Raw genomic sequence first — 6000 nt, 5'->3', positions numbered from 1 at the left:
ATCACTGAAAGCTTTTAAAGACAAAATTAGCTAGAAAGTTATAAAATACTCATCTGAGGTAGAATGGGTCTTGCCCTAGGGTAGGGAGATGGATTGGATCATCTCATGATGCCAATTCCAGGCTTAATTTTTCTGATAATCATATTCAAATTAAAGAAACTAATTCACAGTGTAGCTGATTGATATGTCCAGTGCCATATATTAGACCAGTAGCAAGAGAGTATTAAGATCACCAGTGACTGGTATATGCACATCAGTGACATTTGCTTCAATACTAGCTGCAAAAAAATTTGAGAAGAAAATGGTGAGAAGAGTAATTTACTGTGATTTCCCTTCCTCATGTTCAAAAATATTACCAAAATAGCCTAACCAAAAGGCTGTAATATGTATATCTATATTTCCATAAGTAGAAAAATTCTCTATTAAAATTGAATTATTTTTTCTTTAAGTTCGAGGGTGGGTTAATGTTAAGCATTAAAATTATCATACTTTTCATTAAGTAATGCAGGCATTTTGTTAAAAATAAGAGAAGTACAGAATTTAGATTTGTTCAGAACTTTTTTCCCTGAGAAAATGCAATGAAAGGCAAATGTTTTTCAGATCATTCCATATCTACCTTGCCTTCAGAAAGAAAAACAAAATGTTTTAAGCAAATTACTTCCCTGCTTTGGCATTTTTGAGTCCAGATTTCATAATCAATTGAAGCACATTTGTGTTGCTGTCTTATGGAAGGTAGCAGCAAGAATTTGGTGTTCCTTAGATATGTAGAGACATAGTGTCAATGGTCTTGATGACTTTTTGGTCAAGGAGCAGCAACACTGGTGATTAGGAAGTTTGCCTGGTTACCCTGGGGTTTGACTCTGATACTTTCCCTAAGCAGGTCCCTGTGCTGCCTTCCCATAACAAGATAACTCCTGAACTGCATGTGCAGAGCCATGTTTTGGGGAAGGGACCAGGACACCCCAGTGCCCCAACTCATCCTGCTGAACTCATTCCTTATATAACAACAACAACTTTACATAGTACAGTGTATTTTGTATGCTGTTTGACAGATCCCAACTTGGCCCATGTGCTCACTCCCTGTCACTCCACTTCCAGAGTCACACATCACAAAATTAGTTCCTTCTCCACCTGAAATTGCAGAATCTGTTTATCCTTCTCTCACAGGGCTAAAGACTCTGCTGGTAGAATTTAGTGGGATCCAGTGCTTTTCACTCATGCTGCCAGTTGTTCTGCATGTTCCTGTTACATTGACAGATTTTATTTATTGTATGCAGCTGGTATAATATACCCAAATCTACGTGGCTATTTCCCAGGACTGTGTAACCAGGACAGCAGAATAATTGTTTCAGAGCATGGACAGAGTCCACCCAGATTCTTCCACCAGATCATGAGCAATGGTCTATAGTGGACTGCCAGTGGCATAAAGAGAAATTACATAAACCGAGTCATTAAACTGACAGCCTCCTTTCAAAGGGTGAAATGCACACATGTTCATCCAAACACAACATATATGCTTCACTACAAATGGGACTTATGCAGGGTAAACTTTACTTCTGTGTAGGACCAGTTGTCTCTTCTGGGCCACATTCTTACCTCATGTAACTTGGTGTCCACATTATTCTCCCAAAGCCCTGTTGAGCTGAAATCTCACCTCCTCACCGCCCCCCCCCCCGCCCCCCCCCCCCCCCCCCCCCCCCCCCGAGCTACAGATCTGGAGCTTTCCATCCAGTGACAAAAATTTCACATTTTTAGTACTGCTTCGTTGCTATCATCACCAAATAAGAGTCTGTTCATCACATGGCCTGCCCTGTATTTTTGTCTAAATAGAAATACAATCACTCTCATCTCTCTCAAAGGTCCTGTGAATAGGGTTCTTGCTGTGAAGTAGGGAATATAGTTTGTCTGAATTTCACTTGAGTATTGGTCATTTTCAATATGTTTCTGTTGCATTAGTGGAAAAATATGGGAGCCCTCCTGGTGGTAAAAATAATACCTTTAATTTCCCACAGATAATAACCAGAGTCTGTAACCTAGCAGACAAAGTGCCTACTTCAGCTTTCAAAGGTGCAGCTGTGAGTTCAGAACTGTATTTTCAGTACCTTTTCTGTTCACTTTTTTCTACTCATGCAGTTTTAATTTAATACTCATTGATTAAGCAGAACCATAAAAATCATAACAACAGGTACCATCACCAGCAGGTCAAATTCAGACATGCAGTAGGGTGTGCAAATGCTGTAGGAGGAAGGACGCATGAAAGGATGAAAACTTGGGGCTTGTGTTAAAGAAGAAAAATCAAGGTATCAATACATCTTTTTTTACCAGGGGTCAAGCATACCTGATCACATTCAGCTGACATAATGAAAGCCTCAGCTTCAAAGAAAAGCTTTATTCCTGATAGGAACAGTTTGAAAAGCTATGAATGTCCAACACTGAACTTCTATCAGCTGTGAAGACAGGAATGTAAAGAAACACCTCATTAGATTCATTCGAGTCTATTTCTTAATGGTTCTGGCTGTCTCCCCCCATAAGTTTCAACTGTAAAACCACACAATTATCCAAAAAATAGTATCCTGGAAATGGGGAGAAGAAGGAAGAAGGATCAGTCTGACAAGTATTATCTTGGTAGAATGAAAAAAATGAAGAGTTTCACAGCAAACAGAATGCACAGTTTCACTCCAAGCTAGTCCGTGTGATACAGTATTAGATTTTTCTTTCTACTACTTTTTAGAGTTGCATTTAAATTTCAAAATAATCAATGTAATGTGAAAATGAAAGCTTATTTTGCTCCTAAATGTTAGGGGAAAAAAATCCTGAGTTTCCCCACATCATTGTTTTTGGTTAAAAATTTAGTTTTCAGCCAAAACAAAATTTACCAATAATGACAGTCACGGAGTCAGTGGTAAGAGGCAAAAGAAGGTATCATACAGCAGAGGTGTAAAACCAGTATTGGGATTTACTGCTTTATTTGGCTACATATGTGGAACTGAATGTGAAACACTCACAGAGCTGCCTCAAAACCTTTCCTCTGATGTTCATAACTGCACCTGAAAGGCACAGAGAGATCCCTGTGATACCAACACATCATTTCCTCATTTGGGAGACAAACCAGCTGTCTTCTTTCATCACCTGAAATAAAGCAGAGACCAGGATGTTGGCAGTGGGGAATTCTCCAGAACTGGCCACCCCACCCTGCAGGTACCTGCAATAAAGGGCACAGGAGAAGCTCATGGTCGTGGCTTGGCCAGGCCACATCACAGTCCCACAGACCTGCAGTGCTAGAGCACAGCTTTCCTGCTGATTGCTCCTTCCTGGCAGATGTCAGTCCATAACACCACAGAGCAGGGTACATAACACAGCCCATGATCAGATGATCATCCATCACATTTACATCTCCCTGTTTCTGATCACAAGGACCAAAATCTCTGAGCCAGGACCCAGCCTCACATCATGCAGCACATCTTCCTCACTGGTTTCACTTTTGAGTTAGTAATAGTTACAACTACAAGCTACAGCTGTAGCTCAGAAATCCTTTAGCACTTTGTCCTGGGCAATGCAGGAAAAGAAAAGGTACTTTGGGCCAAATCCAAGAGTAATAGATGCTCTGGGAAATCCTATTCGCAAAAATAAGAGGCTCATCTAAAGCACAGAAGGGTTAAAGATTTTCTTTACCCAGCATAGAAGCTCACAGTTCAGAAAGCATGCTCTGAGAGACAGACTTGCCCCCTCAGACATGCAAGGACCTCTCATCAGGAAAACAGAAGGCAAGATCCACAGTGCAGATCTGAGAGCAGAAAACAGCAGTGGCCCTGTGCGGCAGCTGTTCTTCCCGCTAGTAAATGGGCTCAGCTCACCCTGACTATCTTCAGAGCCAGTTGCCTGATGCAAACACCGTAATGTTTTGCATTAAGGTCTTGCTTCTGTACTGTTCACAGTGCTGGAAAAGGAGCTTTCCAGTTCCCCTCTAGTCTTTTCTATCTGTGCATTAAGCACAGAAGAAAACAGAGTAAAAGATGCTGAGAGAATTTTTAGGATGCATATGCCACTTTATGAATTTTCTTTTAAATACTCCCTTTGTCAAGTGGTATCTTGGATGGGAAGATCAGGCTTTCCACCTGTCCAGACATCACCTGTTAGGTATCTGAGATAAAAGTTGTCTTCTTTAGACTTCAGAATTAATGTGTCTTTGAGATGAAAACAGTTCACAGCTATATGATACATTAGAAATCATCATTCTACTTTTGTGTTATTCTGGATTTACAAGCCTGGAAAAAAAATTAACATTATTAGAAGAGGACTCTCCAAAAGAAAAAGATATATAAATGGCCTAGAGTTCATAGCGAATTTTCAAACACCATCTTGCATAATCAAGAGTGTAGCCCAGGAACCAGTGCAAGGTAAAGCAAAGAAGAAATTTGCCCTACACACTATTACATTGTAGATAGTCTTATTCATGGAAAATGCTCCCAGAGCCAGTCATGAATCACATCCAGTCCTCATCTGACTCTCCATGGATGGGACAGAGCTGTGAGTTTGCTATCTTCAATCTTAAACCACATGCAAAATGTTTCAGAAACAATCTGGGCTTCCCTCTTTCAATCTCAAAGACAGATTTCCTCAAAACTGGCATCAGTGTTGACCAAAAGGCAGCAGCAGAGAAGGAAAATATTTCTGAGGAAGCAAGATCTCTAGCTCACACAAAAAAATCTTGTGCTGATTTCATCTTCCTCAGATCCAGCCCCACATTTGGAAAGCCATTTTTAATAGCAGTGCTTTTAAGCTAATCAGATGAACACTACACATGCTGCTGCTTAAGAGCAGTCAAGCAGAGCATGAACTTCAGAGTTTTGTGCTATCTACCCTACAGCATCACCTGCTAGCACTGGGCAAACACAGAGAGGGCCTGTCCACAGGGAAGACCCTTGACACTGACTGCATGTGGGCATGGGTTCTCTCCACTCCTCATGGTGCTTGAGAAAAATGTGACCAGCTGTAAGGACAATGCCAAGTATAAGCAGAACTTCTTGTGAGCAAATTAGCTGTCTCCCCTTCAGAAGTTCAGATCTCTCAAAATCCTTATTTATCAGAATTTAAGAAAAAAAAATCAGATGCAAACAAGTGTCTCTGTGTCAACTTTTGGCACTGGAAATGGGAAGACTAACCACAAGTTTTCCTCTCCACTTTATTTCCTTCTGTGACCGTCAAGCCAACGACACAATGACCTAAATCAACATGTCCCTGGTTCCATCCTTTCTGTCATTCTACAATCATGTCTATCATTGGGATCCTCTATTTCTATTATGTCCACATAATGGCTTTATCCATTTGGAAGATTTCTATGGGTGGCTGTGTAGCTTTGAGAGTACTTGCCAGTAATGAGAATAATGTCCAGCTTCCAGTGCTTGTCCCAAACCTCATCTTTAAAGCCCCACAGAAATAGCAGGAGACCACTAGAAAGCAGCTGTGTTGTTCAAAGACTGTACTCTATTGTTTCCTAAAGGCTTCCAGCAAACACACTCTTCTGGATCTCTCAAACATGCTAGAAGATTATCATCCATGTTTGTAACGACCCAATATTCCAGCTAGGGATTTATTTTGTTCTCCCATCTCCCTTCTGTGTTTTTTTTTAAAAAACAGCATCACAACATAGCAGCCACCACTGCTGCAGCAGCCCTGTGCAAGTCACATCAATTCCATTCCCAGGGGTGCAAACCAATTTCTCTTGTTTTTCCGCCCGTCTCTCTGGCTGAACCTCCAGCAGCCTTCAATCCCATTAATCCAAGCACTGCTGGCGATGACGAAGACTGATTTCACCGGCAAACGATCAATTTGTATCTCCCCCCCTTTTTTCTTTTTTCCCCTTTTTTTTTTCTTTTTTTTTGGTGCGATGTACAAAATATCATGAAAAAGGCGTTAGTGGTGATAGTTCCACAACAGTGAAATAATAGAGTAATAAGGCAATCCACTTTTGACCTTGCAGGACAGCTAATTCATCTACCC

General features: G+C 40.9%; 1 long non-coding RNA gene across 2 annotated transcripts in view; it reads right to left on the bottom strand.

Annotated features, from left to right (window-relative positions):
- Positions 1–3076: 3076 nt before the first annotated feature.
- The window catches only part of LOC310912214, a 53675-nt gene continuing 50751 nt past the window's right edge, over positions 3077–6000 (bottom strand). For both annotated transcript variants that reach the window (XR_014590632.1, XR_014590633.1), the window contains exon 3: positions 3077–3129. This is a non-coding gene — a long non-coding RNA (uncharacterized lncRNA). The remainder of the gene's footprint in view (positions 3130–6000) is intronic.

This window comes from Zosterops lateralis (assembly GCF_965231275.1).
Source record: "Zosterops lateralis genome assembly, chromosome: 8".
Taxonomy (NCBI): domain Eukaryota; kingdom Metazoa; phylum Chordata; class Aves; order Passeriformes; family Zosteropidae; genus Zosterops; species Zosterops lateralis.
Note: the sequence above shows the minus strand (reverse complement) of the source record. Positions and strands in the feature narration are given on the sequence as shown.